The sequence below is a fragment of the Eumetopias jubatus genome, unplaced genomic scaffold (genome assembly GCF_037043125.1).
Source record: "Eumetopias jubatus isolate StellerSeaLion01/CBP00866 unplaced genomic scaffold, mEumJub1_p1.0 scaffold_2, whole genome shotgun sequence".
Classification (NCBI taxonomy): Eukaryota; Metazoa; Chordata; class Mammalia; order Carnivora; family Otariidae; genus Eumetopias; species Eumetopias jubatus.
The window spans coordinates 150683187-150696139 of record NW_028274808.1 but is presented as its reverse complement, the minus strand read 5'-3'; the positions used below and the strand labels follow the sequence as shown (position 1 = coordinate 150696139).

General features: G+C 37.3%; 1 pseudogene; it reads right to left on the bottom strand.

The window, feature by feature from the left end:
• Window positions 1-285: 285 nt before the first annotated feature.
• On the bottom strand, window positions 286-6599 carry LOC114206688 (mitotic spindle assembly checkpoint protein MAD1 pseudogene; annotated as a pseudogene).
• Between the last annotated feature and the right edge of the window lie 6354 nt (window positions 6600-12953).

Here is a 12953-nt window from a genome sequence, read left to right as displayed (position 1 = left end):
TCACAATGAGACACATCTGTATCGGCTATCTTGCTGCAAGCACTTTTGATGTGCTCAAACACGCCAGGGAAGCCAGAAGGGGGTGGCAGCCTAGCTGCTTATTTCAGGAGCCTGTCTCCACACGCAGGGCACCACACAAGTTCCGGCAGGAAGGTGGAAGGTAACCAAGACAGACCCCGGTGCTCCCGGAAGGGAGGCAGCACAGGATCAGGGTAAGGGACATACTGCTTTTTACTTACCTACTGTGGGCTCTGGGCACATCACCCCCTCTGGGCCTCCATTTCCTCACCTTCGTCTGCAGTGGGAGGCGGTTCTGCAGGCCAGCGCCTAGTGGGTCTCCCGCTTCTCCCTCTCTCCCAGTAGCAGACTAGATCCGTAGCTGATCTGGTGGTCCTCCTTCTGAGTTGTTGCCTGACATCCTGTCCCTGGGCGCTGCTGGTGATGGAGCTTTCCCTGTCCTTCAGGGCTAGCTCCCTCAGCTATAGCTCAACCACAAACCTGGAAAGTTCTTGAGGGTGGGGGGTGGGGGTGGGAGAGGGGTTCCTACTGTTCAAGCCCATGGTCTGGTCCAGTCTCTCCCAGCTTTGCAGCTTTGCCAACAGCCTCTCCTTCTCCATTTCCAGGTCAACCAGATATTCCTGTATCTTCTCCTGCTGCTCCAGCCTCTGCTGCAGCACGTCCAGTTCTTCCTCTAGCAGCCCATGGGTCTCAGGCATCTCCAGAATGTGGGCGCTCTCTTCCCTCTCTGGTGCTTCAGCTCCCTTTCCAACTCGGGCAGCCTCCGCACACTTCCTGTTCTTCATAATCATCCCACTCCTGCAGGGGCAGCTTCTGCTCCAAGTCCTTTATTTTCTGCTCCTGGTCTGCCCTTACTTCTTGAGTGGCCTGGAGGTCCTGAATCTTATGATTAGCTTCCTGCCATGTGTGTGTTGCAAATCCAGCTGTTTCTTCAGCTCCTGTTTCACAGACTCCAAGCAGTTCACCTGCATCCTCTGTACTGCGTTCAGAAATCCTCTGCTTTGAGGCACTGACGGTCTTGGCAGCTTCTGCCAGGCAGTCTTTTTTCCGCTGCAGCTCCTTGCTGGCTGTGCCTAGGCTCCATTTACCTCCATTTGAGCCCTCCTGTGACTCTGCTCCACCTGCATCTTTCCCCCTCCACCCAAATGACCACGGTTGACTTGAGACTTCAAAGGGATCTGCTCTGCTTGATCGAACAACTGCATGCTCTGCTGGTACTGCATCTGCAGAGAGCCTTGAGCAGAGGTGGAAACATCTAGTCCAGATCCTCCCTCTACTCGCAGGGGCATGAAGTTGTTCAGAGACCTCAGGTGGGACAGGACAGTGGTGATTTCTCCCAGGTCTCCCAAAGCTACTTCCCTTCTCCCTTCCACTCTCCCTTCCTCTTTCCCTGATTTCCATTCTTGGTTCTTCCTTTTGTCAGTCCCATGAAAAGGGCTTCTAAGTGCTGATTAATTTTGGTTTCTTAATCTGGGTGCTGGTTGCATTTGTGAAAATTTATGAAAGTATAAAATTATCATTTGTAACTCTTCTCTGTAAAATGTTAATAGAATATTTTAAAATATTTTTAAAATCAGCTGTATTTTATCTATATTGAACATCCGAGCTTGACCTACTTTTTGTTATTAATTTTGCAATTCACTAACCTCTTCTTTATAACAAATATATTATTTCTGAAGGCCAAGCTCATGTTTCCTCATTCAGTTCAATGACTATTTATTCTCAAACATTATCCTTCTTATACTCCCACTGTTGATTTGGTTGATATTTTTGTTGTTTTATTTTGTTGTTTTTACTGGAGCAAATCTATATGTGTTTATGGATTAACATTTGAAAATAGTTTTTGAAGTTATATTGCAAATTAAAAATGAAGTTCTCAGAAAATCACTACACTGTACATAAGACCATGTGAAAATCTTTAAAGGTGCTTTTAAAAGTTCCAGAGTGGAGGGGGGTGGGAGGGATGGGGTGGCTGGGTGATGGACATTGAGGAGGGTACATACTATGGTGAGCATTGTGAATTGTGTAAGACTGATGAATCACAGACCTGTACCCCTGAAACAAATAATATATTAATAAAAATAAAGTTCCATGCATAAGAAAATATTATCAAAAAGGGACATTATGTAAATACAACAGCAAAAGTCCTGCTACATAGATAATGCAGCCAGTTCTAGCTATGTAGTCAGTGAGCACATAACAAGTACTCAACCAACTGTCAAGTCCATTCATTTGTTCATCTTCTCCCTCCTCCCTCCCTCTCCATCTTTTCTTCCTTTCTTCCTTCCTCGTTCTTTCTTCCATCCTTCCTTCCTTCCTTCTTTCCTTCCTTCCTTCCTTCCTTCCTTCCTTCCTTCCTTCCTTCCTTCCTTCCTTCCATCCATCCATCCATCAAGTATAGGAACTAGAATCAGATTCAGGTTAGAAGTTTTTGGTAAGAATGCTTCATAGGTGGCTTTTGTACTTACATCAAAGGGTATCAATTAGCTAGTAGTCTTTGTTATTATGATGCTGTTGTCTGTTGGTTATCATTGCCTAAATTAAGGATTTCATTAGGAGTTTGAAAAATGGTAATTTTTTCTATGATTTTTTTTCTTTGCTTCTTAGCAGCAATATTGCCATAGAGAGAAACATCTCCTCATTATTTATTTGGTTATCAGTGATATAGTTGTCAAGATAAATGTCTGATTATTTTATTTCATTCACAGTTTTAAACAAGTTAGTTCTAGATAATTTCCAAAAATGATGAATGGGAATTGAAAAAAATATATTTTTGTATCTTGATAAACGCATGGAATTAGACATGTAATGCTTTAATAAATTGCAATGGTTATTCGTGTAAATGCTCAAATTTTTCCACTTGTGGGACAAATTTTGACTTGTGGGAGGCTTTTCAAGGGAGTTTAAGATACAACTCCAGCAGTCTTCGATAGCGTCCTTGCTTTTACATGCAAAGTAAAGCTGATGTTATGATTACAGTTTAGGGCTCAGGCTCCATAGACATGTGAAGATAAGTTAATAAAGATAAGAATTATTATGATTTGCATCTCTTAGAACATTTTGTTTTCCTCTATAACAGCCTAGAATTATAAGGAAGAAAGACCAAGATGCCTTTCTTCCAGTTCAACAAGTCCATTTCAAATTATATATGTATTCATATATATATATTATATATACATAAATATCTTTCTCTAGTATAATGTTTCAAAATCTTGTCCTAAGTTTAGTTGCCTCTCATATCAAAATCTTCACAGGTCATGAGCTAGATGGTAGGGGAACATGGTTATGTGAGACGCACAGAATATGGCCACCTTTATTTTGTTATTATTATTTTTTTAATGTTATGTTAGTCACCATAGAGTACATCATTAGTTTTTGATGTAGTGTTCCATGATTCATTGTTTGCATATAACACCCAGGGCTCCATGAAATACATGCCCTCACCTTTGCCCCGTGATTTGGAAGTGTGTGTCCTGTAGGGCACTCTTCTTTCTGCTTATTTGTAGCTCTAGGTACCTTGTGATATTTAACACCTTCCACATACACATAGAAGGGCGTCTCTTCTCATGGAAGTGGAACAAAGGAGAGAAAGATGATGTGAAGAGAAATTTATATGTAGATGTTGAGAAATTTGTGAGAGTTCTTGTACTTATTCTCTTCTGTGTTCTCTGATGACCCTGGAAGATAAGGTCATCTACAGTGACTGAGGTGCCAGTAGGCTTTAGAGAAGCCTGTAAGATCATGTATATTCACTTTTGGATATACAGAGAGAGGCTACATAAGCGATTTGTGGCATTAAACACATGGGAGTTGACTTAATAATAATTGCAGAAACAATTGCTATAGAAACATCTGATGGGTAAAAATATCTTTAATGATAATGTTTAAGCTTCTCCTATAGTGAAGTTTATTCTGTAGTAATAGGCTTTGGGAGAGTTTGTGATAAAGGTGAATTGAAATGTTTAAAATAAATCATCAACATTAGAGCAACTGGTTAAAGCCAAACCAAACCAATCAACCAACCAAACAACAAAAGCCACAGCAAAATCAGTTCATACATACTTAGGTAGTACTCAATGATAGAGGTGGTTTCAAAAATGATTGGTGTTTTATTACAGGTGCCTATAGCTACCTGATCTCTGTGAGGTGAATGTTCATGTTGCTAAGCTTATGTTCCTGCCATCGGAGAAAATATGCCTGATAAAAGAAGTTTCTGAACGTGATCAAAGCAAAAGACATTTTTATTCCTTCAGAAGTATTTTTTTGAGGTGCTCCTTTTTGATAATGAATGATGCTGTTTTCAGTGAAAGCGCCCCCCTGTGGTCTTCCAAGCTTTGACTCTTAGCTTTCTAACCTAATACTAGTGGAGCAAAAGCACTAGATACCAGGCTTCCCTTGTTCAGTTCACAGCAGAAGCTGAAATTCCTTAGGCCAATTTTTATACTTGGTACTTGAGATTACAGGGTGGTTTCTGCTTTCATTTAATAGGCTTTCAGAATTCAACTTGCTGTTGTATGTACTAATTCTGCCAAGGTTATTGTGCTGTTTGTCTTGCCATAAGTGACATGGATAAACTTGCTTTTATCCCTTTTGGTTTAATTACATTTAGTTTCCTCTGAATTATAGTGGAAAGAATCATACTTATTCAAGATCTGGCAATACTTTCTAGTTATTTGGGGGTGCTGTGAGGGGCCAAATTAAATTTGAAAGAATTTGGGGAAAAGAAAAATGTTATCATTGTTGCACTAGCCTTTTAACTGATCTCTGTGGTTCCCGCAATCTCTTCTTTCCATTCTGTTCAACACAGAAATTTTTATAGTACGCATACTGACCACAGTAGTCCCCGGCTAAACAAACGAACAAATGAGCAAATACAGAATCTTTTAATGGTCCTCTATGGCCAATGAATGGAGTCCATAATATTCAGAATCCTTGTTCTATTGTGTACCTTTTTTCTCAGTACTCCTTCCTAAACTTCTGCCTTTAGCAACATACAACTGCTGTTCCCCGAAGACATTATATACTTCGTTTTTCCATGTAGTTATTCATCCTACCCCAACTTGCAGAAACACTTTTTCATATCCTCACAACATACACACACACACACACACACACACACACACACACAGTCACAGATTAGCACACTGTGGCTCTGTCCTTGAACCAGTCAGACAAATTCATTTTTCTGTCACATACAGTTGTATTTATTAAATTATTTGATTACAATCAGCACTACATTCAGGGCATGTTTTACCTCCTCTGGCCCATTAGACTGTGTGCTCTTTGAAGTCAGAGGCTGTGGCTTGAAAATGACTGTGGCGTTCAAACACATAAGAATGATTTTGTTTGAGGAGTTATTTTAAAATATGGCCATTCTCTTCCTTTTTAATAGAAGTAAAATTCACCTAAATTCTTTTTTCTGCCTTTCTGCAAACATCTGATAGACTTCTATGATCGTATTTACTGATATGAAAATGGTTCTCTTTTCCCAGGGAAGCTCCTTTGCAATTCAATGTTCAGTTCACCTTTCTGAAATATTTACTTCTAGAAAGTATGAGAGTCAAATATTACTCTCATTCTTATTTTGAAAGTTATTTTTCAGTATCAGCATCAAGGGTATAGAGCTGCTCCTTTTCACTTCTCCCATTTTCTTTGCCTAAAAAAGAGAGTAAAGAATTAACAAATATCTGAAGAAAAGTTGAATGCTTTTTAAAAATTTGACAAAGATAGCTACTAAGGGTGGCTGGTTAGTTAGAGATCCTGTACTTCATTGCCCTGGACACTTTAATTGTACAGACATCACTGGAAATTCATCTGTGCATTTTGAATCTTTTAGAAATTGCTTGATAAAATAACATACAAATGGAGAGAATAAAGGCATGGACAAATTTCAAGTGGCTAACTAGAGAGCCAAGCCTTACAGTCTCCAAACATTCATTATCCCCGAACCTGAAAATAAATCGATGAATCAAGTTGATGCATGAGTGAAAAAGAATAATAACTGGGACTGCCACCAAAGTTTCCTTTGTAAAAGAAAAAGAAAAAAGACTAAACAGCCATCTGTAGCAGCACTAACATTAGAATTTCCTTCTTTTGTCACTTCTAAGTATATTTATTGTAGTTTGGTTTGGCTCCCTTCCTCCTCCCCTTGTTTTCACTTTGAATTAGGTCCAGGCTTTTTAGCTCCAGGGAAGCTAGTTGTGGTATTGAAATTTCACTTTCATTTAAACACTGCTAATTGCAACCACAACCTCTAGTTCATAGACCCTGGAAATTAATGATGGAAAAGACCTGTTAGATCATCTCTTCCATCTGATTCTGACAATACAGGATTATTTTTTACATTATGTCCTAGAGTATTCTGCCTGGTTAATTTTAAGTGACTGAAATAATGGGGCTTTCACCATTTCCCTTGGGAGAGAGTTGTATAGCCTAATAAACTTGGGACATCGATCTGAAGATCAGCCTAGATCTCCCTTTTAGTTCATTTCATGCCATTACTCCTTGTTATACACCCTTGGGTCACCCTAAACAATTCCTTTACCTTTTCCATTCAATACGACAAATTTCCTGGCTACCATCCTACAAAGGACTCCAAAGATGGTTTTATTTGCATTTTTGGTTAGTGGTGAAGCAAAATGCAGCTTTACATTATTTCATAAATCATTCTTGTCCAAAAGGAGGCAAGTAAAGACTAAAAAATAGGTAAGTAAACCTCAAGAAGGTGGCTACTTGCATTATGTCTTCATATTCTATTGATCAGCTTTCAAAGCATATTAAAAGTAAAATTTTGTCAAAATATTTTCCCTGACCTTTAAATGTATCCCTTCTATCCATATTGTGACTCCTTGAAATCTTGACAGTGAAATCTGTTTTTGGACTCAATTTTTCTTCTCCATTACCATGTTCACTTATTCTGAAAGCATGATTCTGCTCTTTGTATTTATTCATTTAAAATGTGCTAGAACATGTTTTTATAAGTATTTGATTTCTCATTGTTATTTAAATGGAATATATCTGACTTTACATTATAAAGTAATAAAGTAGTCAATGATGTACCAGCTAATTTAGATTTATGATAGAGGGGGAAACATTTGGTCTCTATTTATAAATGATAGATAATGAAAAGAAAGCATTATTGCCATAAGTGATATACAATAAGAGGAAAATACTGTACTGTTATTGCGTATTTATTACCAGAGTTGATAGATTTCTGGCGTTTGGAAAATAGCATATTTTAAAATCTTGTAACAGATTATTCTTCTGTGTATCTTATATGGCACTGGTTCTGAATGAAAGAGTTACGAGCTAGTTACACACTACTCACATCATAATAGGCAATATGGATAATAATCACCATTATTTTTGCAACATGAACTTGTTTAAAATAATATAAATAATATAGTCCAGGAAAGTAAGCTCCTCATTCATGTTAAGTAAAATGAATGGTCCCACCTGCCAAAATGAAGCAATAGAAGCAATTTATTATAATCAGACTTCTCACGGGAATCCGGCTTAGGGAGTTTCAATATATTTAAATGGTAGATAAAATTTTAAAGAAATTTTGAAAGATCCATATTTAATTTCTATTCTCAAATAATGTGTGAAGGGAAAAATACAAGAGTTCATTAACTTGAATAATTTTCTAAATCTTCTGCAGATAAATACTTTTCTTGTATCTTTTTATTTTCAAATTCAGTGAGGTGCCACTCTGACTCTTTAAGACTAGATCCAGTCATTTAATAAACTCAGAGATAAGGCAGTTTTTGTTTAATGTCTATCCATACTCTGTTTCCTTGATCAACACAGAGTCTTCTGCTTCTCACGTATTTTCATAAGTTTTAATAACTTTTGGTGGAGGTGAAATTAAAACATCTTTACCAGACTGCTAAAACAAATTTTAAAATACATTATGACATACAGAGTTAAGAACTCCCACACTCACTCCTAATTCCAAATTTTAGTGGGGGAAGTCTGCATTTTTTATGAATGGTTTCAACAGAATTCCAGTTTTGCTTTTGTTACTTTGAAAATAATCTCATTATCTCACCTAAAATATTATATCAAAACATAAACTAAAACTAAAAAAAAAATACACTCACCCACTTTTGTTGTTAAGAGAGAGAAACAAAAACACTTCCCTTTGAAAGCTCTGGTTTTGTTGTTGTTTGTTTTTTTAATGATGTAGGGACTCAAATGCTTCATTTGATTTATTCAGAAACTCAGCGGACATTGAAAAATTTGCCCTTACAATATCACTACTAAGTGTGGATAGTAATTTCCATGTTCCCTATAACAGAAAGTGAATCATGTAGATGACTATTTAGTAGAGAAAGACAACAAAAGCAGAGGAAGAAGTGGCTGTAAAGGAGGCTTTTAGGAAATCAACTTTAGCATTGGAAACCCGAGTGATGTAGAAGGGCTCATGGTGACCCCAGGGCTGAATATAAGCAGGCCCATCAGGTGACCCACCTCAAAACATCCTTTAGGCCCTAGCTGACCAATGGGTTACTTACAAAGGAAATTTCCCTAGTACCTCCTCACCTTCCTCCTTACCCAGGGCCCCCCACCACTGCCTCCTCACAATCTCCCCTTTGCTGATCTGCCCGGTGTTCCCTTGCCTTGTATTCAATAAACTTCTATCTCCTTTGTTCTGCCTTGGGTGACTTCTTTCACCGCCAGGGCACTGGCTTCCACCTGATTGGGCCTCCACCCAATTGGAGGCTAACAACTGGATGTATAAAGGGGCAGAGGCAGGAGGGAATAGTGATATGTCCTTTCAGAAGTAAAAGGCGACATACTATGGAGTGCCAAGTGGCTTGACAAAGTCATTTAGCCACTACAGTTTATATATATAGTCATTCAATGTAAATATATAACCATTTTAGTTATTTATTCTCTCACAAATCTTCATTAAGTTGTCTTTCTGTTCCAAATGCGGTTTATATTCATTTTAGGATTTGAACAGATTTTTCTGATCCCTCCTGGGATGGAATGTTCTAGTGTAAGACCTGTGGTGATAAACCGTGTAACATTCCTGGTCACATATCAGGTTGTCATATTGATAGAACTCAGCCTCAAAAGCCTCACTGAGTTACTGCTTACATTTGTCCCAATCTTATTAAAATCCAAGGCTCTTCCATTTCTTATTTTAAGAAATCATAAAGAATAATTTCCAGCTAAAGGCAGAATTTTGAAAATAACAGTGCAGCTACAGTCCTTTGTACAATTCCAAAATTATAAAACTGCCAGGGGTATTGCCAAGTTAATACTCTTGTAGTAAACAAAACTCTTCTCTCAAGGAGAAGCTTGTTGTGTGGCTAATATCCTTAGGTCATAGTAGTACATGTACTAAATAAGTAATCAGAGGATAGGATTAAATATATATTTGAATAATTCTGGACATGGCTAGAAAGTGCTGTACCTTTAAGACCCAAAGGATATGAATCACTCTTTTAGCATATGTTACATCTATTTTCTATCAACTGTTGGTGTTTACTGAGGAAATTAAGGATAACCATAGAGTATAAGTTTAAACTCTCTGGCAGTCCATTCAGAGAAAAGAAACAAAACGAAACAAAACATAAGAGAAAAAAAAAATGTGGTTTGTTGAATGCTCCTGAAGCTATTTATCTAGCTCTATTGCTGCACAAATACTAACTTCTATTTTTAGGTACTGTAAGAAATAAAACAAGAAGCAAGGTCTTCAGAGACTCATTAGGACCATTAGAAAAATGCTTCTAGCAGCTCCTATCAAAACAGCAGAAATAAATAAACTTTGTTTCTGGGACGTGGATTCACCGTTTCTGCAGCCCCATTTCCAGATGATGTATTACACTTACTATAGTCACCTCTGTAGGACACTGTGTAGGCAAAGTGTGAGAGCCTCCCTTCGCAGTTCAGGGTGTTTCCTGATACAGGAACCATTTGTCCTTGTCAGACTGTCCAAGGTGAAAGAATAAACTTTAAATATGAACCATTTCTAGGCAGCAAAAATATAGGAAAATAAAATATTTTGTCTTACTTTCTCTTGCCACAAAGTATAAATAATAGTGATAATAATAATACTGCAAGAGAGAATGAAGTAAATGATAAAATGTCTTAAAAAGAAATGTTGCTTGTTTCATTTTTTAAAAATCACTATTTAATAGAGACAGCCCATAAAATCAAAATGTCAAGACCTGCTATTTGCAGGAAGTTGTGCTTAATAATAAAGAAAAATGCTCTATAGATCTGTATCAGAAAGGACTAAGACATTCAGTGTCAATGGGAGAAAAAGTTGAAAAAATGTCACATTTATTTCTTTATTCAATGCAATATTACCTGTGTAACTTAAATAAGTTTATGATTATCTGTGAATGAATAGATATTATTGGGTATTTGTCTTTGAGGAATTCCAGGAAATTCTAGCAGAACTGAATATAGTATCTTGGGCTGCATTTTGGTATTTATACGTAAAATTTAAATATGTTTACATTTTAAAAACTAGTTACTAACTAAATTTTATTGTAAATTTTTTTATATTCTTTTTTTAAACAATTATTTTTATTTTTATTTTTTTAAGATTTTATTTATTTATTCATGAGAGACAGAGAGAGAGAGAGAGAGAGAGGCAGAGGGAGAAGCAGGCTCCCAAGGAGCAGGGAGCCTGATGCGGGACTCGATCCCAGGACCCTGGGATCATGACCTGAGCCGAAGGCAGATGCTTAACCATCTGAGCCACCCAGGCACCCTGTAAATTTTTTATTCAACCTTCTGCTTGTCCTTGAGGAGCACTGTAGCTGTTTCAGCCCAGGTCTTTCTGTTCTAGAGTAGTAACCCAGAAGTAATGCCTAGAGATTGTCATTTAACTTGTCCATATAAAAAATGGTAGTGGCTTATGTCAGTGTCTAGCAAAGAAACCATAACTATACTAAGTAATTCAGTAAAGGGCAAGTAAGAAAGGGATTTAAGTATAAATATGCCCTGAAATGCTAGTAGTGCAAACTGTAGAACTTGAGGCAGTCCAGATCTTAGCAAACAGATCTGCGGGGTGGAAGACAGGTGACTTGAGCCCAGGATGTGGGGCCACTCAACAGGAGCACAGAGAACTTGGAGTGGATAGTTGGGACTCTGGATGAGAAATAGCCATTGCTCAAGAACTCACTAATGCAGAGAGATGAAGAAGCAGATCTGATCTGCTTTCTCCACCAACCCTGTATACTCCAATCCCTTGCCAGTGCCGCCCAATAGCAAAATTTTGGCTCATTAAGAAGTATGGGAAGACCTAGTTGGTAGGTGTGAACTCTAATGGAGGCTTCCCAAAGGGAGGCTCCTCTGAGGGAGATGAAACGGAAGTGGATCTGAGAGCCAAGAGAAAAATGCCTAGCACAATAGCAAATGGCCCTCTTTACATGGCAGGTTAATTTAATAACCAGCAGGAAGAATTTACATTTCCAGAAAACTATCTAAACCAAATCAGGAAATAAGTATGCCATTTGATTGAATTTTAACTGTGAAGTAAAACTTAATCTTACTACAGTGAAAATATACAGGTGATTCTATCAAAAGATAGACTTTAAGTAGGCCTTGTCATCAAATTGATCAATATTAATAAAACACATACCTATGCACACATATGCCCTAGGACAATAACACACATATATGCTCACACTCCCAACCACACTTCTCAATTTTGTCAATCTACTGATGCTTTATAGGACTTTTAAGAACAATTAAATTTACAAAGTATCATTTGGATTTGCTAATTTGAAGAACTTTTGCATTTCCCTAAAAAGGTACAGACTGGGTGGTTCAGTCAGTTAAGCATCTGCCTTCGGCTCAGGTCATGATCTCCAGGTCCTGGGATCGAGTCCTGCATCTGGCTCCTTGCTCAGCAGGGAGACTGCTTCTCCCTCTCCCTCTGCCTGCCGCTCCCCCTGCTTGTGCTGTCTCTCTCCCTCTCTCTTTCTGGCAAATAAATAAATAAAATAAAATACAGCTGCTTCTTTTTTGGAAGCATTCAATTTGGCAGCGTCAGCAGAAGGAATCATTATATAATGGGAAGTAGTTTGAACTAAATATTTACGAGCTGCCTTATAAGTCAGCTCATAATTATTTACTTCTTTAAGTGAGAGTATCTACAATATTGGTAATAATTCTGTTCCCCAGCATCAGTGTTACTTAGAGATTCCACAGAAGTGCCCATGATATGATTGCAGTGTGAAAATTTAGAAGGGTAAATCTTCACTAGTTGATAATTTGTAGGTATCTTGAGGTAAACAAAAGTATTGGATTTTTTGTCTTGTTACTGAAATAGTATTCGAAACAGACATTTTCCCTTTTCTTTTATCTTGAGTTTACACAAGTTGGAGATCCTGTATTTACTTTTGGCCAAAATATTTGTCATTGTCTTTAAAGGTCACTATGAGATATTGGTTACAAAGAAATGATCATTTGCTGTCATTAGCATTTTCAGGGCTAACACTGGAAATTCTGCTCTTAAGGCTTATTTTCAACAACCATTTGTTAATACATGTGAAGGCAACATAATTTTGGAGTGCCCATTGAAGTGAGAAGCAAAAAATTCAAGAATGAGAAAAGGTAACAAAGAATAATCACTATTTAGCAGCTCTTATAATAACTCTAAACAGCTAATCCCATTATTTTTGCTAGTTATAGACATCAACCTTTCATAAGTATAGACTTGAAAAATAAGTCATCCTTAAAAAAAAAGAAAAGGAAATCATACTACCTTAATTTGAAATTATCAAGCACCATCATTTAAAATGTTCCACATATTTCATGTGAGCAATTATGAAATACAATTATGTGATAACTGATTCTCTATTTTCCTCAAAATATTTTCAGACTATCATATAGTGTATACTTTATCAGTACTAAAATAATAAACAACAAGTTCACTAAAAATATGAAACTATAATTGAAAATTAAAA